Here is a 25,716-nt window from a genome sequence, read left to right as displayed (position 1 = left end):
TTCATCTGGGATGTGGCAGTGCCCTGCAGGCCAGGTTTGCCCTGACATCTGCCTTGGTGTTACAGTAAATGTGTTCTGTGGCAAGTGCTGGCTTGGACCAAGAGAAGTCATTTTGTGGGAGAGTTTTTCATGAACTCTTTCTTGGTGTGAAACAGAAGGGGGCTGGTTTAGACCTCTTGGCAGACTTTGATGAATTGATTTTATTCATTTGTTTGTTCATCAGGCATTTATTGAATGCCTGCCATGTGCCAGAGAGGGGGGGGGGCACGCAGTGGGAATAGACTCAGAGATGCAGACTGTTTATTCTCAGGGCTTTTCCACTCTAGCAGGAGAGACACAGAGCAACAGGCAGGTATCCAGCAGGGCATGTTGTTCTGAGGCAAGAAAGCACAGGGGGCTGTAGGGGCCATGAGATGGGCACCGCCTTGGGCTGGAGGCAGCTGCCATGGAACACTTCCAGGATGAATCTCGAAAGTTGAATGAGGGTCAGCCAGAGGAAGGTGTATGGAGGTGGCAGGGAGGGAAGGCATTCCAGAAAGACAGCCCAGAGGTGAGAAAGAGGAAGCCAAGTTTGGGGAACTTAGATTTGTTGAATATTGCTGGAGCCTAGGCAAGAAGAGAGTTTGGGGAAGGGTGGGAGGAAGACAGACAAAGGTGGAGAAGTCCACAGGAGTCAAGGGAAGCTCTAGGGGGAAGGCAGGCTGGTTCCACAGGTGTCCACCCCCAGCATCTGCCAAGCCCAGCTCCAAGCACTGGATTTGCTAGTGGGAGCCATGGAGGGGGGAGCCTCAGGCCTGAGAAGTCTCCCTAGGCTAAGTGGGAAGCCACACCCAGAGGGCGGATATGAAGAAAACAGGAAAACAACTGCAACAAAAAGCACATCTGCTCGCCCGAGCCATGAGGTGGAGAGCTGCGCGCAGGAGCTGTGGGATGTGGGCGGGCGGGTGGTCTGCAGGGCCTCTCGGGGCCAGGCTCTTACCGGGAATGCTGGTCAGGGCACCTCTTGAACTCATTTCAGCAGGAAATCCATTGGTTCCAGAGTGTAGATTCCAGATTTGTTATTTTACAGGGCTAACAAGTATGTAATTATCACATTTGGGGCCCTTCAAAGGAAATGCAAACACACACCACTGAACCCCCTTAGAAATGTGCGTGGGACCCACCCCAGAGTTCTGGATGGAGCTCACCACCATGTCGCACAGAAGTACACTCCAGCCCAGGGTCTCCTCCTTTGTTGGTGGAAGAGAATACGAAGACAGGGCCTAAACCTCATAAGAGACTGGGAGAAAAGCAAGTGAAGAGGGTGGAAGGGCTCTACCGGCCTCTTCTGAAGTCTCTTGAGAAGCAGAGGGAGCGGGATGGATTGTAATAGTAGGATCCACCACTCATAGGTCACCTACAATGTTCTGGTCAAACACCATCTCATATCTTCTTTATTATGTTATAAGGTGGATATTAATATTCCCATTTTACAGAATGGAGAAGCTGAGATTGGTTTGTATATTAGTTATCTAAGGCTGCATAAGAAATCACCCCAAAACTTAGTGGCTTAAAATAGCAATGGTCGGTGATTGTGGGTCAGAGATTCAGGAGCACCTTGGCTGAATGGTCTGTCTCAGGGGTACCTCAGGACCCCAAATCAGACAGTGGTCATTCTATGGAGGATTTGCTTCCAAGGTGGCCCTCTCACATCACTGGCAGGTTGGTGTTGACTGTTCATGAAGGCCTGAATTCTTCCCCAAGTGGGCCTTTTCATGGAGCTGCTGCAAGCAGCCCTCAAAACCTGGCAGCTGGCTTGTCCCACAGAGAATGAGCCAAAAGACCAAGGTGGAAACTGAGGTGCTATTTATGACCCAGCCTCAGAACTCACACAGCATTACTGCTGCCATATTTTACTGGGCACACAAGTCAGTCCTGAGTTTGTATAGGAGAGAATTCCACCATGTGGCTCCTTGGCCACTGTTGGGGCTGCACCCATGGGTTAAAAAGGGGACCTGATGAGGGGTGGGGGTATTATATTACTTATGGCTGATTAGCATTGTTGTATGGCAGAAACCGGACTTCCCTCGTGGCTCAGACAGTAAAGCTTCTGCCTACAATGTGGGAGACCCGGTTTCAATCCCTGGGTGGGGAAGATCCCCTGGAGAGGAAATGGCAACCCACTCCAGTATTCTTGCCTGGAAAATCCCATGGATGGAGGAGTCTGGTAGGCTACAGTCCATGGGGTCGCAAAGAGTCGGACATGACTGAGTGACTTCACTTTTACTTTCATGGCAGAAACCAACACAACATTCTAAAGCAATTATCTTCCAATTTAAAAAAAAGAAGGGGACCTGAAGGGGCATGACAGGGTGCCTGGAAAGCAAGTGGCAAAGCCCACTGGGCAGAGAGAGCCACATTGCCTGTCCTGAGGGAGACAGGGGAGATCCCCAAATGGGACAATACATGTTTTGTGTACCCCAAGTGTTCAGCTGTCACAGGAGGCAAACTCCTAGGGGGCTCACTCAGTACAGTGAGCTGATCTCAGGCTCCATGGGGGCTCTTTGTTCACATGGGTGAAGGAAGGAAGCAGACTCACCTTTAACGTGAGAGGAGAATTCACTTTCCCTGTTTGCCTTGCTGTCAGTTGGGCAGAGGAACTCTGGTCTTATACCTTGCGCTGAGTGACAGGGAGAAAGATGGTGTTGAGAGCCGATTGTGAGGTAGGTCTGAACCAGGGAGGTCTACATTTTAAAATTTCATATAATCTTCTCCAGAGGTAGCTATTATTATTTCTACTTCACAGATGAGACTACAAAACTCACAGAAATGAAGTAAGTTGGCCAAGGTGTCACATACTTCCTAAATGACAGAACCAAGCAGGTAGCCTGGTCAGCCTGTACCATCTCCAACAGGTGTGCTACCTGAGTCTTGGCAGACAGGCCAGGGCTGCATCTGCCCCCAGCCACTCTGAATCTGAGTGTTCAGTGAGGCAGATACTGTGCTGGGCACAAGTGCGGGAGGCAGATGCAGCCGCACTCCAAGCCTGGGTAGATCCTTCTTATGGAATTTTTTCTCCTGGGGAGACAAGATTTGGACACGTGAACAATATTCAGTTCTCCAAGATGACCACTAAGGGTGAGCCAGGTTGAGGAACAGATGTAGCAGGGAGGGGCTGGTGCCCTCTGAGGCCACTTCCAGGTGCAGAAGGACGCCACTGGGCAGTCATGAGCACATCAGCACTGAGCCCTGGACTCCCAACCGCACACCTTGAGAACCCGCACACAGGACCATTCCCCCCTTGCAGGGAATCCTGGGAGATCTCTGAGCAGCCTGAGAAAATGGGAGGGTCCGGGAAACTGTGGGCTGATGGAGAAGGGGGCACATAGCTGCTGAGTCTGGGTCAAGTGAGTAGGCATTTCCAGGCACAAGGAGCTCAGCTGCCCCCCGAAGGGGCTTTGTGAAGGAGTAATAGACATGACAACACCTAGGCTGGGTGGGACCAGGTGGCACATGTGGAATACAGAGCCTACTTTCTTTTGGGCAGCAGGGAGAGTATGGAGAGGCACTTGGAGCAGGGCCTGACCCATCGTAAGTGATCAGTGTGTTAATATTATTATTGTTGTTATTTAGTGGGAGAATGAGAGGTGTGCTTTAGGAATATAATTTTGGTAGCTTGAGCAGAATAAAAATAGTAATGGTGGTATCTGGCTCCCCAGGTGGCTCTAGTGGTAAAGAACCCACTTGCCAATGCAGGAGACGTAAGAGATGCAGGTTCGATCCCTGGGTTGGGAAGAGCCCCTGGAGGAGGAAATGGAAACCCACTCCAGTATTCTTGCCTGGAGAATCCCACGGACAGAGGAGCCCGGTAGTCTACAGTCCATAGGGTCACAAAGAGTCGGATTGAAGCGACTGAGCATGCATGCACAATGATGGTACCTAAAGTTTATTAAGCACTTACGATGGGCCACTTCTTTTTTTAAAAAAATATTTATTTATTTGGCTGCATCGGGTCTTAGTTGTGGCATGCAGGCTCTTTCTTTGAGGTGCATAGACTCTCTAGTTGTGGCACTTAGGCTCCAGAGCATGGGCTCAATAGTTGTGGCACACGGGCTTAGTTGCTCCGTGGCATGTGGGATCTTTGTTCCCTGACCAGGGATTGAACCCGTGTCCCGTGTATTGTAAGGCAGATTCTTAACCACTGGACCACCAGGGAAGCCCTGGGCCAGTTATTTTAAGTACATTATCGAATTCTTTGTGAGGGAGGTAGCATTATTTCCCCAGGGACATGGGAGAAGGGGACAAGACAGTGTATAGGACAGTAGTCCAGGCACGAGGTATCAAAGATGTGACAGGATGTGGCCGAGGAAATGAAGAGGGACGGCTGAAAGTGAAAAGCCAAAGTGTTAGTCGCTCAGTCGTGTTTGACTTTGTGTGATCCCAGGGAGTATAGCCCGCCTGGCTCCGCTGTCCATGGGATTCTCCAGGCAAGAGTACTGGAGTGGGTAGCCATTCTTTTCTCCAGGGGATCTTCCTAACCGAGGGACTGAACCCAGGTCTCCTGCAATGCAGGCAGATTCTTTACCATCTGAACCACCATGGAGGAATGACTGAAGGGAAGAGGTATTAATATTTAGTGGGAAGGAATGACCAGACTTATTGCCACATTGGGGGTGGGGTGTATGATGACCTGCAGCCCAGAAAACAGGGGCTGCAGAGACCAGGCACAGAGGCATGGCTTCAGAGGACATTTTGAACCCTAAGCCAGATTTCCATTGTGAAAGGGGTTCTTCACTTAGCATATATTGTCAACTGTAAAGCCAGGGCATCTACAAAGTTCCTGTTGGAATTTGGGGAGATCCTTAAGAGGCAGAGCAGGGAGGGCACCAAGTGAACTTCCAGGCTCTGGAAGCGCATGATCAGTGCCATCCTGGTGACAGCACAGGGCATACCAGGTGCTGAGTGGGCCCTCTTGCTCTTCAGATAGCCCTGGCTGGAAGGCCTCAGGTAGGTGGGGGGCTATAGGTAGGGAGCCCAGCCCTGGAGTAGGCGTGATTTCTGGGAAGCCAGCAGGATGCTTGGAGTCTAGGGACAGGGGGAAGAGCAGCAAGGACCTCATTCTGAGTCAGCCTATGGGAGGTATGATACCTTTGTCCCTTTAAGTGGGTGGAGAGGGTCCGAGTCCTCAGCTGCAGGGGAGGTGTGTCCTTCCACAGAGCTCCCAAACTTTGGGATTGAGATGACAGCAATGATTTTAGCAGAAGCTTTGTCCTTTGGGGGTGAGGGTGCCATGGCAGGCCTGGGGAAGGGGCGACTGGGGTGGGGCGCAGGGCTGTTAGTCTGCTGTGGGCTTCTGAGGCTCTGCTGGTGGAGTATGAGTGTAGCCCATGCATGTGCGGAGTATATGTGGCTGGGTCTCCTGATTCAGGAAGATGCCTCTGAGCCCTGCGGCTGCTTTGGGGGCCCCTTGCAGCATGAGTAGGCAGGCCCTGAATTTTGTGGGGTCCTCTCAGGGGAGGATATATATAACCACACACAGACCCCAGGGCGTCTGGGAAAGGCAGTTCTGTAGGCACATTCACACCAGATCCATTGGACAAAGAGACCGGATATTTTGCTGTTTGATAAACTTCGTAAAACAGTGGAGCTGAGTGATTTTGCTGCTGCCTGAATGGAAGTATTCTAAGAACCCATGCCAAGAAGATAAATAAGGCTGTGGCTCCAGGAGGGGAGCTGAAACAAATGTGCAGCGGAGAGGTACATCAAAGTAAAACTAGCTCTCCTGACGACCCAGCTCTGCGTGTGACGGAGCGTGTGCGTGTGCGCGGGTGTGTGGCGGACCAAGTGTTTGGCAGACACTAGGCTACATCGAGGGGCCTGAAGATGTACCCTGGGCTCTTGCCAGCCCCTCTGACGGCAGCCCTGTACACAATAGGCCTGCTTGACATTTAAGTAGGATTAGGCCCAGCCCTGCTTGGTACAAAGGGAAAGCAGTGTTAGCCACTGCTGGAGATTCAGGCCCTACAGCCAGCCAGCTGGGGTTAATTCAGACTGGAATATGTGTAGTGAGAGGACTGGGATCCTTCAGTGGGCAGGGGCCTCAGTCCCTATTGGCCAGTGAAAGATTTATTCTGCACTGATGACAGGGGGTACAAGCTCGAGGGTAAAAACATCAGCCCCTCTCATATGTGGCTCCAGACTCCTCAGGGCTTGATGGGGCAGACACAGGAGCCTGGAGATGGAAGAGTGTGTTAGATCTAGATGGAAGTTTACATATCATCTAGTCCAGAGGTTCTCAAAGTATGGATCTCAGGCTAACAGCAGTAACATCTAGGAACTTGTGAAACAGGCAGATTGTTGGTGCTCCCCGAGACCTACTAAGTCAGAAACTCTTGGGGTAGGGCCAGCAGTTTTTAATTTTTTTTTTTTTTTTCCGGTGATATCGATGCCATCTAAAGCTTGAGAATCACCAGTGTACGTCTAGGCTGTCACCTTCATTTACACAGGAGGGAACTGAGGCCTAAAGACGGAACCTGTGCCAGGAGCAGAGAGCCAATTAGGACACGACCGTTTTCCCCCTCACCCATATGGTCTCAGCTATTTATTTTACATACAACACAGGGGGATTTTAATAAGTTTTTTTCTTAGAGGCAATTGTTATGTGTTTATGTATTTTCCATTTGTTAATAAACTATTTAGATCAGCAGTGTCGCTGGGGCCCAAACCATGGAGTTATTGGTTGTAAAGCTTGGGCTCCGGGAAGTGGACTCTCCTTCCAGTTCGGCCCCAAGTCCAGGCAGCCGAGTCCTGTTCCTGCTGCTGCCCTCAGGGTACCGGCACCTTCTTCCCCCCGTCTGTCCCCAGTTGCTCGCTCTGTAAATGCACCACCAGCCCCACAGCCTCCCTCTGCATCTGGATGTTTTGGTCCATAATCCCTCCCTCAATTTGCTGGGCCAAGCGAGGGTGGACGTGGCGGGATTAGTTTCACCCACTGGCCGCCTCTGCCTTCCTGAGAAGACCTGCCTCTCCTTCCGGCGCTCACTGTGGGCCCAGCATGTTTCCAATATTGCATCAGTGTTTTCCCCAACGGAGTAACGCTTTAATGGGGCAGATTTGTTCTCTGTACGGGAAACATGTGGGCCCTTGTCAGATGCTGTGGAGCGAGTTGCCCTCCACCTCAGCCATCTGAGGTCACCTCTCGGGGGCTCCCGTCCCTGAGCCCTGAGAAGGGCAGTTTCCTAGATCTGGTGGTATGAGGACGGGACTTTGGGGTGAGTAACTCTTCTAAAAGAGCAGAACCTGGGAAATTCAGACAAGAATTCAGTTGTGGTCTGAATTTCCTAGCAAAAGAGGAAGGAAACAGTTTGCTTTGTCTGATGTAAACTGGACCTTACTGAAGGATCTTAAGTGGGAGTGGGGTGGGATAGGAAGAGAGTAGCCCACTCCCTCCTCTAAAGGCCTAGATGGTGACAGTTGGCAAGAGGGTGAGGGGAGAAAGCCTAGGGCAGAGCAGAGTCTCTGGCCCCAAACCTTAATAATCTAAGTCCCTGTCCTCCTGGGAACTTTCTTCTTCTGAGCCTGGGATTCTTTCCGGAGCCCTGAAATCTCTAAAGCTGGCGTTTCTCACCTTCAGGGAGCTGTGACACCCTGGGATGTTTTATTTAATCCATCAGCCTTCTCGTCTGCTTTTCCTGCCAATTGGGGGGTCCATAACCTGCAGTTAAATAATTAAAGTTAATTAAAGGTTTATTTCATTTTGAGCATTTCACAAAGCCCTGGAGATAATTGGAGTTTCCCTCCAGTGTTGCAAAACCAGGTTTGGAAATCTCAGATGGAGAGGACATTGGGTAACGGATGATGGAGACAAAGGAGGAGAAAAGAGAGAAAGAGGTGGGGGTGGGGGGAGGCATGGAGAGAGACAGAACCTTTTGTTTCTACTGGGTCTCCTGTCTGGGCTAGAGGACTCTAGTCGGTTTAACAGAGTGATTCAGACCCCAAATGGTTGGTTCCGTTCTGATGTACCGGAACAGAGCCAGAAAAAGTCACAGCCGAAGAGAGACGGAGACAGAGAGGCTCCCAGGGTCCTCCGCCCAGCCGCTGACAGTATCATCCCAGAAAGAGACCTCTATTCTTGACTCCTTGGCCCCCCCCCCCCAATCCCTCCAACGCCCCCAACCACAAGGATTTGAGGGAAGCCCCTCTTTACAAATGCGAAGTCTGCTGATTTGAATTAGGCTCCTGAAAACTCGCCTCCTGCCCCCGGAAGATTTATTTTATTAAGTGGTCCACACCTGAAAGTAATTGAGCCTCTCGGCATGGGTACAGAGGCTGCGGAGGGAGACCGGAGTTGCGGCGGCGGCTCCCAGTTACTCCCGGTCTCCGCGCTCTGCGCCCCTCCGAGCCTTGGTCTCTCCGCGGCGTCTCAATTCTGCTCGGCCTTCCGCGCCGGCGTTGCTGATGGAGAGAGCGGTCTGGCCTGCGAGTGGGGGACGGAGGGATACGTGGGGCGATCGGGAATTGCATGTGGATGTGGGTAGGTGGATACGTCCAGCGTTCCTCTCGCATCGCCATGTCACCTCTGGGCCCGCCGACCTCTGTGCTCGTCCAGCCGACCACGGTGCCCGCCCTGTCGACCCCGGTGCCCGTCCCGCCCGCGTGCCCTCGCCAGCCCTTAGCTCTGGCACAGGAGGCCCCGCCCAAAATAAGAATAAGAGAGAGATCGAAATAGATAAAAGCATTCAAAGTTTAATGTCAACATCAAATCTCTATAAAACCAGATCAAAGAGAACGGGCGCTTGGTTTCTTCCCGGATCACCCGCGGCCTTGAGGCTCAGGGGGGCCCCCCCGCCGGGGCTCGAGCCTACGGTTGCCCGGCGTGTTCTCTCCAGCCGGGGCCGAGGATTCCAGCACCGCCGCAGCCTGGGGCCTGAGCCCAGCTGGTGCGCACGCCAGCGGAACCCGCGCGGCGCCCGTGAACTTGGGGCCTGGTGAACTAACGGCTTGTCCGCAGCGCGGCCAGGCTCTCCGGGAGCAGAGGTGGAGGCGGCGGACCGAGAAAACGCGCGAGCCGGGAGCGCTGCGCACTGGGGCCCGTGACGGACAGACGGCACGACGAGCGGGTGGCGGACCGGAGGTTGGGTGCTGCCTGCCCCTAACCCGCCGCTACGGCTCGCGTCCTGCTCTCATCCGGGCCGCAGGCCGTGGTGAGCAGCCCAGCAGCGAATTGCGGCTTCCCGTCTGTTGTGCGCAACAAGCCTCGCCGGCTCCCGCGCCTTCCCGGGGTTCCTGCGGCGCGGACCGTGCGCTTGCTTTCGTTTTCTTCTGCCCTTTCTCTATTCCGTTCTTTCATAAACACGTATGTGTTTCCCTTGCGCCTCTGAAACGATTCTTAGAAGGTGAATGACTATATGGAGCTTTCTTCTCGTGCTTGGTTACCGACAAATTTTGCAGGGCGGAATGAAACTCTCGGTGTTTCCAAAGAGACGTGCGAATTGAGCTGTTTTCTAATTACAAACCTGCGATCTCACAGAGCCTTCAAGGTTACGACCGCAAGAAATATGAACGAAGATAAACCCTCAAATCTTGAGAATAAATATGGATAACTTTATTAGTAGCAAAATTATAGTCTCTTTCTCTCACTCCACATAAAAAAGAATTGTAAATTACCGAGGTTCTCTGTCTGTATCAGTTTTATGTGCTGTAGCATTCCACCCCTCCGGACATAAATTTCCATGTCTGCAGAGCCTGGTCATAGGTAAAACCACATGTCCATTTTGAGTGCCTGTGTATGCTGGCACAGGGCACAGTAATCTTGCCGCTATGGACAGTTCACGGTGATGGAGGTTGAGACTAATGTCTTTCGATGGGCATGCATGGAGGGCTATTTATATTTAGTCACCTGGGAGAAATACCTGGGATTCATAAGGGTAAATATACCGGCCAAAGAGGATTTCCTTTCATACGTAGCCTGAAAGTACAAGAAATCCTCAAGCAGAGAAAGGCAGAAAAATTCAATAGAGGCTGAAGAAAAGGTTTTTCTGCTGTGAAAGAAAGAAAAAGGAAGAGAAAGATCGAAAGGGAGAAAAAGAGAAAGAGAAGACAAAATGTAGAGAGACAGATGCAGTGCTAAAAGACAAAATGGATGGAAATTCACAACAAAGGGATGGGAATGTCACAAAAGACAGACTATGAGAGAGAAACAGGAAAAGGAGAGGAAGAACACTGTTAGGACAAGAAATATATAAAGAAAGATGGAAGGAGAAGAGAGACAGACAGATGGAAGGAGAAAGAGTAAACAGAAAGAGATGTAGAAGAAAGGCATCGAGAAGGATGAAGAGACAAAGAGCGGAGCCCAGAATGGGGGTGGGGTGGGGTGAGGTGGAGTGGGGTGGGGTGGGGAGGAGAAGATAGAAGCCCTGGAAGCTGGGAGCCTTCCCAGGGCCTCACTTCTCAGATTTCCTCAACACAAGGGAAATCCAGGGAAGCCTTTGTGGGCGCCGTTTGTTTGCTCCAGACCCGGATCTGATGATGCCGTTGATTTGGTTTTTAAACAGTGGGTTTGCAGCCTTCTGGGCTGGGGCAGGGGTCTGCTAGCCATCCTTAAACCTTCAGGTTGGATTGAATTTCGGCCACTTTGATGGTCCTGTAATCGTCTCCCAGTTTTCCAATTTCCAATCCCCTCCACCCGGCTGGGGGTTGAAAAGGGACTTTAAAGACGCCTTTGATAACGTCTCACGGTTACATATTTCCATAACAATTTTCTTTACCAGATCGTTAAGTCTGATGCGGCCCCAGATGTTCTGGGGGAGGAAAAGGGAGCTAGTCCCCCTGTCCCAGCCTGCCAGGCACTGGAGACAGGAGTGGGGAGGCGAACTCAAGTGCCCCAGGACCCAGGACCCTCTTCCAGCCTCCTCCAGTCTCTACTCTCACTGTCCCTTCCTCCAGCTCTTCGTGGACCACATTTTCCAAATCCTTCTCAGAGCCAGGGACCCAACCTCTTCACACAGTTTTGGGACTAATGCAGCCCTACGTGTCTCTTTTCCACTCAGACTTCCCTATTTTGGATCTCCTTGAATGCTCTCTCCTTGGTGATGGTTGCTGGAGTGGAGAAGTTACTTCGCACTCATGTCTTAGTCAGATTGATTCCAGGTGCCCTTGTTGAGAACTTTAATGGGCCTTCCTGGAGACACAGTGTCCTTTTAAATCAGGAGACTTTCCTTCTACCTCAAATACATTGATATGATTTTTACTGTTTGAAAGGCTGAGATGGAAACAGTCAGTCAAACCTGTCCTACCCTTAAGGAGGGCAGCATCTGCATAGTTGGGGAAATAAGATGTATGCAAATAACTTGGGCTGAGGGCTGAGTGAGTGTGAAGAATGCAGGAAAGAGGTGTTATAAAGTGGCCACAGCGTTCAAAGGCAGCAAGATGACTGTGGCGGGGGACATCTGGGAAAACTTCATGGAGGAGGTGGCATCTGCTCTGAATCCCGGGGAACAGGCAGCGTTAGACTGCATGGGGGTGGGGAATGGTAGGCACTGTGGCAGGCTGATGGGGGACACATTTGGAGGCAGAGACAGTTCTCATTGCCCTCGCCCCAAATCAGACCTGGGTAGACACTGCAGCAAGCTTCACTTATTCATTTCACCCAACATTTGTTGAAACCGGGCACTGAACTGGGCATGTGCTGGGTGCTGGGACATAGGAATGAAAGAGACAGGTTCCTGCCATTCTGGGCATAGATCATGTTGCTTTAGATCATGTTCCACAGCATTCTAAGGGGCTTCTCAGGGCAGTTGGAGCAGTGAAAGGGGGGCCAAGCAGGCAGCTCCCAGCCCCCACCCCTACTGCAGCCAGAGCGGTTCCACTTTTTATTTACCAGCATTCTCGTGAAATTTCCTTTAGAAGAAAAGGTGGGGGGGTGGTGCTCTACTGTTTAAAAAGAAAGAAAATTCCTAGTTCATACGTGTTTATGAATTATGAAAAACTGCTAGTGAATAACTAACTGAAGGAAAGCATGAGTGTGCATTTGCCAAAGACTGATAATCCAACTCTGGACACCTAAGTTTTGATTTAAAAGGCCCAAGGTCCCTTTTGTGCTTTTGCTGTCTGTGTTCTGTGGATAGAGTGTGCTGTTGTTTTCTCTAAAGTTGTCTTGCCACATCCTGCTCTTTTCTCCCACTCCTCAGTTGGTTGGGAGTGGCTAGGTTCCAGCTATTCCTGAAACACTCAGGGGTCTTATCCTAATGATATCCCAAGGCCAGACTTCCCAAATGCGGGCTGAACACAGCCAGTCAGAAATCCCACCCATTGCTTTTCGTTTTATCTCATGAGTTGCAATATGATAAAACGTCAGCAGGGGGCAGGACAGAAACGTGGGGCGCTGCTCTCTAAGGGCAACGTCCATGGAAAGTGTGGAAAGCCCATCTAAGCACTGCCCTTCTGGGTAGACTAAGATGAGTGCACACAGTCTTGTGTGTCTGCAAGAAGCTTACAGTCCCGTGGTGACTTCAGTGATATAGTCCCCTACTCTTTAAACAGGCAGAGGAGTTGGTTGGAGTTGTCGCTGGAACCCCAACCCTCTTCCAGCACTGCCTCCATTCCTGCAGTCCCTTGTGCCCCAAGAGGCCTAGCCTCCCCTCAGGGTCCCCACTGGTTTCTCCGGCTGCAAGGACCAAGGTCAGGGGAGCCTCAGCATGGCTCTGATTCCCCATGATGACCCCAGACATACAGGGGGTACATTGACTATTGTGAGCTCCTTGCAGGTGGGATCCCTGAGGGACTAGGATGATGGAGCCCTAGGCTAAGACCTCACAGCTAGGAGAGAACAAGCCAGCTCTGCCCGCCCTCATCTAGGGGACCACCTTCCCCTAACCTAGGCTGGGGTCTGCCTACAGGCGTCACCCTTCCTAGCTGAGAGGGCTGGGCGCCCTTCTGTGCTGAGTCAGGAAGCATGTTGCTCAAAGTTTAGGTGTGCCTGTGTGCATACGCGTGTGTTTGTGCTTGTGTACTGGTGCAGGTGAGGGACTGGTCATTCACAGGTGTCCTCACTTCCAGCCTGCCCCGAGTGCCTTAGCCCCTCAAGCCAAAGACATGCATTAAGCACCCATGCTGCTCAGGGCCCTAGGCCGGCTCACTGGGAGGTAGAGCTGTGAACTAGACCCAGTCCCCACCTTTGGGGTTTGGTGGGGTAGACAAAAAGCTTCCCAGAAATGTGCCCCAGAGGCACCTTGCGGTGGGCTGGCCGGGCGGGTGTGCTGTGCGGAGTCCACCTGCGTGTGCTGGGAGGGGTGCCCAGCCTGCACGGCCCTGGCCACGCTTGTCCTTTCACTGCTGAGCCCCCTGTCTGGCAGCAGGCTAGCACAGAAGGGACGTGTCATTATTTGTTGTGTGGAGAACGGGAGGGGAGAAGTGAGAAGGCATTCTAGCACGGTGGCGTGGTGAGTCCCCAGCCAGAGCTACACCTTCATTTTAAGCCTGGGAGTCTTGTCTTTCAGGAAGCCCTACAGTCCCAGGCAAACCTGGAGGGCTGGCCACCCTAGCTTTTGCACCAACCTCCCCCCACCCCCCAACCACCACTTGGGAAATGGCCGTGCAGCTGGTTCCTCCTTGACCCTCCCTCTACACCCCCACCCCTTTCTCCTTCTCCCCCACCCAGCAGGCTCTCCTCTTAGGTCTCGTGGGTCTCGCTCTGCCCCAGCCATGACCCCCCAGCCTGACCTCTAGGGCTGCCCACTTCCCTTTCCCTCGGCCATTCCTGATAAGGAGACTAGAAGCAGGTTTGCCCTTTCACCTCTGCATATCTCTCCACGGAGCCCGCGGGTCCCCACATCCTAGGTCACATCCTCCGCATCCTGCGGCGCCCCCCCCCCGCCCCCACCAGGCTACAGGTTTTAGATGGGAGAGGACTGTGGAGATGAGGTCCTATCCTGGCCTATCCAGGCGCCTGCTCCCAGGACACAAGAACTGCTGGACAGGATGGCTGAGCTGACCGAGTCCCGCCCTGCATTTTGACTGACATTCTTGGTGGAATTGGCCGGATGTTTCTCCTTCGCAAGAGACACAGCCTCTGGCAAGACAGCTGTGCCTCCTTCAGCCCGGTCACAGCTGGAGGTGCTGAGAACCCAGGACCCATAATTCCTACTTTGGGGATAACACCACTAGGCCAAAAGGTCTCCAGGGAAGGGGTGTGGTGGCTTCTTTGGGGTGCTAAGAGGACAGCAAGACTCACATCTGAATATCCTCTGTTCTTGTTCTTCCGGAGCTCTGTTCTCTGCCTGGATCTAGGAACCCCACATGGACACTCTCACCTGACTTGGGCAGGCAGTCCTGTGTGGGGAGCACCTGATACACAGAGACACCTGAGGTCTGGCCTAGGCCAGATGCCGCTTAAAGATCTGAGTCATGCCCAAACCTACTCCTTATTTTTGATAAGGGTACCATTTGGGGACATTTTGACCCAGAACTTCTATCTCCATGAGTTAGAAGTATGATTGGATACAGCTGTTATTTAAAGGGCATATTGTAGTGTTTGCTGATTCAGAAGCATTTCATAAGTTTGCAGTGTTTGGGAAAATACCATTTGTGTTAATAACATCAAATTTGTGGCCTTGAGATGGTGAGAATTGTATATTCAGAGAATTTTTGCCTTTGGTGAAACCTGTGAAAGTGAAAGTGTTAATCACTTAGTGGTCTCTGACTGTTTGTGACCCCATGACTGTAACCCACCAGGCTCCTCTGTCCATGGGATTCTCCAGGCAAGAATACTACAGTGGGTTGCCATTTCCTTCTCCAGGGGATGTTCCCGATGCAGGGATTGAACATGGGTCTCTTGCATCGCAGGCAGATTCTTTACAGTCTGTGCCACCAGGGAAGCCCTTTGGTGAAATCTAGCCACAGCAAATACCAAAAGCAACATTCTTGGTGGAAGTGGAAAATTTATCTACCTGCAGCCTGCTGGAGCTATAAAGGAAAAGTAAAATGCTCCTGCCCTTGATCCTGGGTGATTTGGGTGGTTATGGGCTTTGTGTACGAATATAAGATTCAAGGCTCTTGTTTCCATTTCTTCATGTTTTATAGTCGTGTTTTTTCAGGCTTTCGTCATGTGAGTAGCACCTTCATGATCTCGGCCACATCTGAGTGCCACTTGTACTATTAACATTTTTCTTTAAATTAACTCACCACACACACACACACACACACACACACACACATACATGTCCACATACACATGAATATCTTTTCAAAGGACATTGTACAGTCCTACTATAAATGGAACACCAGTAGCACTTGTCTTAAACAGAGGGTAGCCAGAAAAATAAATAAAACTAAGGCATAGAATGTGATTACATTGTAGCTCGAGTTGCCTTTGGAAGGCCTTGAGTCTACAGTTTGCTTTCTTTTGTTAAACAGGAATGTCAGCCACTGTAAAAGGCTGTTTAAGTCCCATCAGCCACAGTTTTAGTGACCAGACACAGCTATTATCCAAAGGGCATACTGTGATCAGGTCTGAGAGAGAAGTGGGTGGGCATGATTATTTCATTCTCTTGAGAGCACCATCTAACATTGTTTCCAGTTCTACCCAGGGCACTGAGTGGTCCTGCCCAGGTGGTATTTTTCTCTGGCCATTGGCACAAAGCATCGACCACACCTTCCCTGGATCTTCGGCCATCAGACACCTGCTCACCACCCACAGGGAGAGGATCGATGGAGTTACTGGAGACAAGGGGTGCTGGTCTCGCCTTCTCTGATGTCGCCCAGAATATTCCAGCCTTAATGAGACAACCCTAGAAAGACTGTTTCCACTTTTCTTAGCAGAGCTACAGGGAATTTTCCATAATGATTATGAGAAAACCCCAAGCGTGAGAACAGGCAGGGCATGTGAGCTTGACTTCCTGCTGCTGATGACTCCCAGTGGTATTTTCCGCTCTGCCCGCTCCCCTGAGTGCTAGACTAGTATGTCCAGCTGTCCGCGTGTCCTCTCCGATTGCGGGCTTAGAAGGCGTCTCAACCTAACAAAGCAGAACCTCGACTGGGCCACCAATCGGCTCCTCTTGCAGGGGCACCATTTCAGCCACAGGCGCTGCCCCTCTCTAAGTTGCTCAGGCCAAAGACCCACATGGGCCCTTTCCTTTCCTCACCCCCCACATCCATTCTGCCCCTCATCCGATTGCTCCACCTTCCAAAGTATCCAGAACCCAGTGAATCACTCACCCCCTTCTGCCCTCCATCCTGGTCCATGGCCCCACCATCTCTTGCCTGGACGCTGCCCTGGACCTGTTCTCCTTGTTCCTCCCCATTCTTCACACTCCGAGGCCAAGAGTGATCTTTGGAAGAGAGAGGCCTGACTGTATCACTCCTCAGCTCAGACTCTTCCTGTGGCTTCTCCTGGCACTCAGAACTGAACTCAGACTCCTCCTGTGACCCAGGCCTCGGGCATTGCCTTCTTCATATCCTCCACCCCGGGCTCATCCTACTCCAGCTGTGATGGTATCTTTCTGCTCCTCCAGCACACCACACACCTCAAGGCCTATGTCCCTGCTGTTCCCTCTGCCTGTGCTCCCTCCGTGGTCCTCATTGGCTCCTGCTCTGCCCCTTCTCCTTCTTCGGGTCCCCATGGAAATGGACCTCCTTCGGGAGATGTCCTCACCTCCCTGAGACGGCACCTTCCTCATTGTTCTCTAACCCTTTACCCTGCTTTCTTTTTTCTCACAGCATTTACCACTACTGACCTTGTTTGCCTGAGAAAGTCCATTTCTTTCACTTTTGAGGGATGATTTCACTGGATACAGAATTATTTCAACAGTTCGAATATTTCACTTCCCTTTCATCTTGCTTGCTTGGTGTCTGAGGAAAAGTCTGATATAATCCTTACCTTGTTCCTCTGTGAGTAAAGCATTTGCATATTTTTTCCCTTCTGACTTCTTCTGGGATTTGTTCTTTGTCTTGATTTCCTGCCGTTTCGGCGTGGTGTGGTTTTGTGTAGATCTTTTGGTATTTATCCTGCTTGATGTCCTCTGCTGATGCTTAATATATACAGTAACATTTGTTTAAGATTTATCTATTTATTTTTATTTTGTGTTTTGACTGTGGTGGGTCTTTGTTGCTGCATGCAGGCTTTCTCCAGTTGTGGCTGGCGGGGGCTACTCTTTGTTGTGGTGTGCAGGCTTCTCTTGTTGTGGACATAGGTTCTAGAAGCATGGGCCTCAGTAGTTGCGGCGTGTGGGTTCAGTAGTTGTGGCACATGGGCTTAGTTGCTCTGCGACATGTGGGATCTTCCCATATCAGGGTTTGAACCAATGTCCCTCGCATTGCAAGGCAGATTCTTAACCACTGGACCACCGGGGAAGCCTTGAGTTACATATTTGTTTGCTTATTTCTGTACTGTCTCCCACATGTAAATTCATGAGGACAGGGATTTTGTCTGATTCACTGCTTTATTTTACTGTTTGGAATAGTTTTAGAAGCTACTGGCATTCAATACATATTTGTTGAATAATTAATTAGTAATCACATATAGAGTCTCTAATTATGTTTGTGCAAGAAAGCCATGTCACAGCATGTAATTCACATTATAAAGTGTCATTTTATGTTTTCTTAATTTTAAATTTTTAAATTTATTCTTGCATTTCAGTATGAAATTGGCAGCTGCACTTTCTTGAAATAATATTAATAACAGTGCCTAGCACTTACCAAGTGATTACTATATGGCAAACGTGGTTGGATGGACTTCACATGTTTTCACTCATTTAATCCTCACAGGAACTCTTTGAGGTAAGTATAATTATTATCCTCTTTTAGAGGTGAGGTGGCTGAAGCACAGAGAGGTTAAGTAATTTGTTCAAAGCCACATAGATACTGAGAGGTGAAGCTGGAATTTGAATTCATGAAGCGTTGCCCTAGTCCATGTGGTTTCGTGAGCTAACATCTGACTTCTGTCTGTCTCTGCTTTTTTTTCCTGAGGTGTAACTTACGTGAACAGAGTGCACTAACCCGAGAGTACAGGCCAGCGAATGTCCGTGTATTCCCAATCTGAAACTAGTGCTTGCCTAGTGTCCCCCAGGCCTCCTGGTGTCTCTTTGAGTCAGTTCCCCACAAAGTAACCTCTGGTCTAACCTCTGTCACTAATTGATCTTGGGAAGAACTGCCTTTTATCCTCTTTATTTTTTTTAAAAAGTGTTAGCATACTTTTATCTGTCTTTAATGTCCTTACTTGATTAAATGAAGAGTAAGAACAGTAGGTGATAATTTCAAGGAAATCGGGCGCTGCTCTCCCCTGCCTGGCCCCGCTGTCAGCTGCCTTCCCGAGTCTCCCAGATTGAGGGAGAGGTGGGCCTTTTTGAGAAAATTCCGCACGCTTGTCACAGCGTCAGGCCTCTGGCAGCTATTTGAAACACCTGCTGGTGGATGGATGGATAGACTGACTGGTCCTCCTCTGAGATGCCCTATCCCTGCCCTTAAGGGGCTCCCAGGGAGAGGACCGCCTTTGTCTGGGTTGAAGGCTCCAAGCTGCTGGCTGGTGAGATCAGTGGCTTCCAGCCTGGTACCAGGAACTGAACATCACCTTCTGGAGTCCCCTGGCTGGACACCCCCACCCCCACCCCATACTCACAGGATGCTCACCACCCTTGCCAGCACTCTCCAGTTCTCTCCCAGAAGGCCCAGCCCCTTGCAGAACGTCCATAGGGTCTGCTTCTGCCTCTAGCCTTCTTCTTCCCCCTGCCTAGCCGGGGACTAGGGTGGGGCAATCCAGGATCAAAGCCAGGGTGGATGGCGCATTCCAGGGCTGACGGGCGGGGGGTGGGGTGGGGAGGGGGGCTGGGGAGGCGGGGGGGGGGGGGGGGGGGGGGTGGGGGCGGGGGGGGGGAGTGGTGCTGTTCAGATGTTTCTCTGCAAGTGGCTTGGGCCCAAAATCCTGCAACTATTGCCCTTGGAAGCCCAGAGTGTCCTGTGGCCCTCTGTGGCCCTGATGGTCATTCCATCCCCGACATCCCCAACACATGCATGCACACACACAGGTGCACACACGCGTGCACATGCTCACACATGTGCACATACATCCTGTCAGAGAACAGAAGGGGCAGTGACAGTTGGAGGGTCCCAGTTCCCAGTCTGAAGGTCCCTTCGCCTTCTGCCGTTTACCCCTGGCCTTGTTCCCATTTTCTTCCCAAACTTTTGAAATACTCAGGAGCACCTGGGAGCCACTGCATATTTTTATTTTAGTAAGCCCAGGCGAGAGAGTGAGAAAGAGATGGTGTACAGGCACAGGCGAGGCTGCACGGAGAACCGCCTGGGACCTAGTAGGACTCACAATGAAGGAACATGATCTTTATCCAGATTAAAGCATGTGGTGGGCCCTTCAGTGTACTGGGCACATGGCCAGATGGGGATGGGGCAGGCGTGGCATTCCTCCCGGAGGGATGCTAAGGGGCAGAGTTGTATAGCATCGGGTTTGGGGGTATGGGGGGAGTCCTGTTCTTCCCCTCCATGGCACTCCACGTGGCCAGGCTAGCCACAAGCTGCCAGGTTCCCTGGCCTTCTGCAGCGGCCCAGAAGGGGCAGGAGTGGGATGGAGACTCAGAACCAGAGCTGTCTCCCCTGCTCCAGCCCCTTCTAGTGCCTTCTCAGAACTCACCGACTTCACAATCCCTGGCCTCCCCACTCCCCGGGCCCTTCCCTGAGTGTCAGCAGCAATTTCCTGGCAGACCTGGTGACAGTAGCCTGAGCCGGCCCAAGGGAAACCCAATGCCATGGTGTCAGCAGCGGGTGTCCCTTGGTGTCTGGGGAATGGGGCTGAGACTGTGCAGAGCTAAGCTGCCCGAGGGGGTGGAAGGGTTGTGATCACCCTGCCCCCATGGTCCCTGTTCCTTCCATACTTAGTGCGGACAGCTGTGCCCATTCCGCCTGCACCCGAGGACCCGGGCAAAGATACCTCTTTCCTCTTCACAGCTGGACCAAAGCTAAAAAGTCACCCACACACTGAAGACAGTGCCTGGGGGTACCAGTGCCCGGCTCTGAATCAGAGCACGCTCTTTTTGATCTCGCTCCAGCATGCAGAGAGATGGCTTCATTCCAGATCCCATTGACGGCCAACAGTTCATGCCTTCTGCCCCTGCTTTTACTTTGCTGCTGGGTCTGTGCATGACACCCACCTTTTCTGTGGTCCAGAATGCTCGTTATGGGAAGACTGGGTCTCCTCCCATCTGTATCCCCCTCGGGTCAGTAGGGTATTTGCCAAGGACTGGTCCCTGAGAGTGGAGGCTGCTCATATTTTGTTTAGTCCAATTGCCACTTAACACACTGGGGTACTTACACGTGTGTGCATGCTAAGTCGCTTCATTCCTGTCTGACTCTTGGTAACCCTATGGACTGTAGCCTGCCAGGCTCCTCTGTCCATGGGGGTTCTTCAGGCAAGAATACTGGAGTGGGTTGCCATGCCCTCCTCATGAGTAGAGGAATACTTCTATTTGAAATTTGACTAATGTGGCCCTAGTGTATGCACATTTTCCTGAATAATGTGTGCATCCCCTGCCTTTGGCACAGAGCAGGGGAAAGTCCAGTTTGGCTGCTTTGGACTGGATCCACTCGACCTACAGAAGGGTGGCGAGACTCACAATGAAAGGGCAGCTCTGACCCTGATCCCAGCCTGGGAGGGCTGGGAGATGCATCCAGAGGCCTGGGCCAATGGGCCAATGGGCATTCATTTGCTTTGGGCCTAAGTCTTGGCTACTGTCCAGTTAAGCTCTTTTCTCAGGGCCATCAGATCTCTGTTGTTGTTACTAGAACTTCTTTCACATGGGCCATCTGTTCAAGAGCCCCCTGCACCCCTGTCAGTCTTCTGCCTGGGGCATAGCTGCAGACTCAGTGCTTGAGGCTGGTGGGTCTCTTTTCTGGGAGCCGTGGAATGTTGCCCCTGGGATTCATCTTAGAGTTTGCCTGAAAGTCCTGTCTCCTCCTGTCTCTTCCTCCAGAAGAGGAAACTGAGGCTGAAAATGGCAGGAATTTGCTCAGGCCTGCCCAGTCATTGGAGATTCTACAGCCCAGGTCTCCACATCCAAGTCCCTGCTGGCCTGGCCTGTAAGACGTCCCCTGTTCCACATGTACCGAGTGCTTGTCGTGTGCAGAGCTCTGCACTGCGCCTCAGTGTGTGTGTGTGTGCACATGCTCAGTCATGTCCGACTCTTTGCAGCCATGGACTGTTGCCCACCAGGGTCTTCTGTCCATGGAATTTTCCAGGCAAGAATATTGGAGTGGGTTGCCATTTCCTCCTCCAGGGGATCTCCCCAACCCAGGGATTGAACCCGCATCTCTTGCATCTCCTGCATTGGCGGGTGCATTCTTTACCACTAGTGCCACCTGGGAAGCCTGTGCCTCAGGTTAGGTAAGAATGTCTCCAAATGAAATATTACAGTTGTTCTCAAACTTGTGGATTTTATGGACCAATTAAAAATTAAGGGGATGGACATAGGTTTGACAATTCTAATTTTCCCAAGAACAGGTTTTCCAGAAGTCCTACTTTCATCATGTTTTGTAACAAGAAAGAAAGAACATTTAAAATCAGAACAGGAACGATATTTCAAATTTAAAAGCTGACTAAATGTTACCATATTTTATTGTTTTTAGTTGCTAAGTTGTGTCCAAATCTTTTGCGACCGCATGGACTGAGCCCACCAGGTTTCCTTTGAACATGGGATTCCCCAGGCAAGAATACTGGAGTGGGTTGCCATTTCCTTCTCCAGGGGATCTTCTCCACCCAGGAACTGAACTCATGTCTCCTATATTAGCAGGTGGGTTCTTTACTACTGAGCTACCAGGGAAGTTCAAATGTTACCATATAAGGATTATTGATTTTTCACTTTCACCTCTGACTGGCAAAAGTGTCATCATGGACCGAAACCCATCTGTGAACCTGAATTAGAAGACCTGGTTCTGTCCCGAGGAGCTCATGTTTTGATCTAAGGGGACCTGGGGATTAGCTCAGACATCCTCTGGGCGAGGATGGCCCACAGTGTTGGAGTGTGATTGGCACATGGACGGAGCCAGTCCAGGCCTTTCTCCTGATGCCCAGAGGCTGGGGAATAGGAGAGTTCTGGGGAACGCCTCTGGGAGCTCTGTCCTCAGCTGTCTGACGTTATCGTTTCCATCTGGAGGCTTTGATCTGAGAATTAGCCGAGGCTGTCCCATCCATGGAGGTTCGAGCACTGGCCAGAAAACCTGAGCCTGAGGTCATTGTACCAACTTCTCTTCTTGGCTGTGTGACCTTGGACTAGTCCCTGAATCTCTCTGGGCAGCTTTCCTTGGCTCACAGGGCACATGTAAAGATAACCTCTCGTATAGCAAGTATACAGTCGTATGGCCACAGGGGCTTTTTAAAAAGCAGTTGCTCCAAGATCCCAGAGCACCCTCTGGCTCCCTCTTCAGAACCCTTCCCCATACCCCATGGCCCCCAGGTCTTCATGTAACCTGAGATCTACCCAGGGAGATCATTGTTTTCCCAGCCTCTTGCTCCTTCAGGCCTTGATTCCCTCAACATGACCCTCACACCTCGCAATTGCCTCTGGGTTCTGTGTGGTTGACTCACTGTCAGCACCTGTCCCCTCTGGTGCCAGCTCCAGCCCAGATACCCTTGCTTGGATTCTGTGGTGACCCCAGGCAGGGGCTCTTCCTGCCATCGGGTGGTGGAGACTGCAGTTGACTCTTCCTCGACTCCTTTCCATTATCCCTCATTCCAAAGGCCAAGAGGAGCCAAAAAATGATTCTCTGTTGGCTCTTCTGGGCTCCAGGGGCTTCCCCCAGCCTCACAGCATCCTCCCCTCCTGCCTCTTGTCATGCCAGCAAGAGGGACTTGATGGGACTGCTGGCTGCTGGCCCTCTGCAGGCTTAGGGAAAACCCTGTCTTTCCCTCCCTCCTTCCTATCCTTTTCATCCTTCCTCCAGCCCCCTGGCCCCCCAGGTCCTTTCCCTCTCAGCCCTTATCTGCCCCAGGATCTGACCTGCAGATGCACTCATGGCTCGGCGTGCTCCTGACCCTGGGATGGCATCACCGCCCAGCCTGCCTGCCCCGGGGCCAGCTCCGGCCTGCTCTCCTTCCCTTTAAAAGCCCCCATGTCTTGAAGCTGATTAAAACAAACACAGCTCATATTTTTGTTCTTAATCCAATTCTGCGCTGGGTTAGGGTTGGGGAGGGAGGATAGGATGACAGAAGCACATTCCTCGCCGTGCCAGGAGAACCAGACCAGGTGCCCGCCAAGAACTCTGCAGCGGCTGGGGCGGCCATGGGCCCAAGTGGGGTGCTGCCTGACCTTAGCAGAGCCCCTCCCTGAGCAGGTCAGGAGGAAGGGCACGCTCTCCAGGCCCTCCCAGGAGGGGAATGAGAGGCCCTTCCGGGAGCAGAGGAGCCAGCTGGGGGGCAGGGGCTCCAAATAGAGGCCTTTATTCTCTCTAGTCTGGAAATAAGACAAGATCCTCTTGTCTCAGCCAAGCCCTGCCGGTGACATCCGTGCTTAGCACTTGGCCTTGGCGTTCCTTAGGACACACAACCCCAGACATGTGCTGTGGACACCTTCCCTTGGTAGGTTTGGCCCATAGGCCCCCGAGGACTCTTACTGTCTGAGCCAGAAGTGATGCCTCCATCACCCGGAAATTCCCAATGAAAGGACTGCCTGCCGCAGAACATGGAGAGAAGGGAGGGCCCAGTGATGCTGTATACAGTCCAGAGGCCTGGGCTTGAACCTTCCCCTGCCACCTACCTGTTATAGTGTGGCAAGTTATTTCATCTCTTACACTTCAGTTTCATCGTCTGTAAAATGAGGGTAGAAGCAGCAGTACCCGCCTCATAGGAGTGTGAGCTGAGAACACAAACACTAAGAACAGTGTCTGGCCCTGTATTGTAAACTGCACTAAATATACGATCTCTATTTGGCATGTACTGGAATCCCAGGGATGGGGGCCCCTGGTGGGCTTCTATCTCTGGGGTCGCACAGAGTTGGACACGACTGAAGTGACTTAGCAGCAACAGCAGCAGCAGTACTATATTCTGGAGCCATACTATATGCCACTACTATAAGAAATCTTGGTTGCTGTTGTTTGCGAAGGCAGCTGGAGGTAATCCTGGGTCCATCATCTGATAGCTGTGTGGTCCTAGGCAATCATGCCTGTTCTGTGTGCCTCAGTTTTGCACCTGTAAAATGCGAGCAGCCTCAACCTCAGAGGGTGATGGTGAGGTTTAAACATAATGATAACCATGGAAGCCCCTGGCACTGTGCATGGCCTATGTTTATGGAATCTTAAAAAATTATGTGATCTCATTGTTAAATGAGACCTTAAGAGACACTCTGGTACAAGAGAGGAGGGAGGAAGATGGTTAAATCAAATAAAGATGGAAAGAGGAGAAAGAAAAGGTAAAAACAAAGTGAAATGGTCCACAGCATGAGAATTGGAGGGAGACTAATGAAGAGGAAGAGGAGAGAATGAGAAGGGAGAGGAAAAACAAAAAAAAGAAAAGAGCAGAGAAGGAGCTTGATAGAGAAGACAACCAAGAAGGGAGGGGCAGTGAGCAGGATGGAGCGGGGTTCCTGGCAGACCTCAGTGAGGGGTCTTGGGGTCTACTTTGGGAGCCTGGAGGCAGGAGAAGATGGGAGCAGGTAGAGACTCTGGCCGCTTCTTCCTTTCCACCAGCCTTCACATCTCCCAAGCTGGGGACCACACCCCCTGCCCTATTCCCACTGCCCACACACTCAGAGCCAGAGCATTCTCTGTACTAAGGAGGATCAGAGGCCCAGGTGGGAAAAACACTCCTTTGAGGCTTCTGGGATGAAGTTCCAGCTCTACATTGGAGAGATGCTTAACAATCTGCAACCCCTGTGCCACATCCTTACAAGCCTATAGGCTCAGTCTTTCAGGGCCAAACAAGATCTTCAAAATCCATTGTTTGATATACACTAACATATGTAAAACAGATAGCCAGTGGGAATTTGCTGTATGACTCAGGGACCTCAAACCAGGCCTCTGTGACAACCTCAAGGGGTAGGATGGGGGGGGGGAGGTGGGAGGGAGGCTCACGAGGGAAGGGACATATGTTTACCTATGGCTGATCCATGTTGATGTATGGCAGAAACCAACACAATGTTGTAATTATTCTTCAGTTAAAAATAAATAAGAAAAAAATCCATTGTTTGAACACTAGTCTGACTGGCTCACCTGCCTGGCTAGCTCCAGAACAGGCTGAATATCTCTTAGGACAAGACCCTCCCTGCCCTTCAGGAGCATTTGCTAAGCCCCTTCTGAGGCTGATCCATGGTTACTCTGGCTTTAGATCAGTCAGTCCGTCAGCACCAACTTGGTGAGGCCTTATTCTGAGCCCTATCAAAGGATAGAGGGGCCAGTCAGAGGGTCACCTCAGAAGACTGCCTGGCCCATGGAGGCTGGGTGACCGGCTGGGCCTTGCTGAGATACCCTTGCCTCCCTGGTGCAAGGCTCCCTTGTTCTCCTTCCCTGCCCCATTGGTCACTAGGCCTGGGCTGTGATAATTCCCCACACCACAGCTAGAAACCACAAGGTATCAGTAGGTCAGGGGGAGGGGGACTAGAAATGGCCCGTAAAAGCCTCGGGCTCCCCATAAATGCAGAGCAGGGCTTTGAAAGCCCAAAGCACTTTTATGTGCTAGTTAAAGGGCCTTCCTGTTGTGTCGCCAGGATTTACAGGGAGGTGGGTGGGGGAGTGGGGTGAGGTGAGGCCAAG

At 51.4% G+C, this 25,716-nt stretch overlaps 1 long non-coding RNA gene across 1 annotated transcript in view; it reads left to right on the top strand.

Annotated features, from left to right (window-relative positions):
* The window catches only part of LOC113889497, a 28,647-nt gene extending 7,008 nt beyond the window's left edge, over nt 1-21,639 (top strand). Inside the window, exons 3-4 of the long non-coding RNA XR_003510274.1 lie at nt 17,612-17,751; nt 21,601-21,639. This is a non-coding gene — a long non-coding RNA (uncharacterized LOC113889497). The remainder of the gene's footprint in view (nt 1-17,611; nt 17,752-21,600) is intronic.
* Nucleotides 21,640-25,716: the final 4,077 nt, after the last annotated feature.

Source organism: Bos indicus x Bos taurus, chromosome 3 (assembly GCF_003369695.1).
Source record: "Bos indicus x Bos taurus breed Angus x Brahman F1 hybrid chromosome 3, Bos_hybrid_MaternalHap_v2.0, whole genome shotgun sequence".
In the NCBI taxonomy this organism is placed as follows: Eukaryota; Metazoa; Chordata; class Mammalia; order Artiodactyla; family Bovidae; genus Bos; species Bos indicus x Bos taurus.
This window is presented reverse-complemented; position numbering and strand designations above follow the sequence as displayed.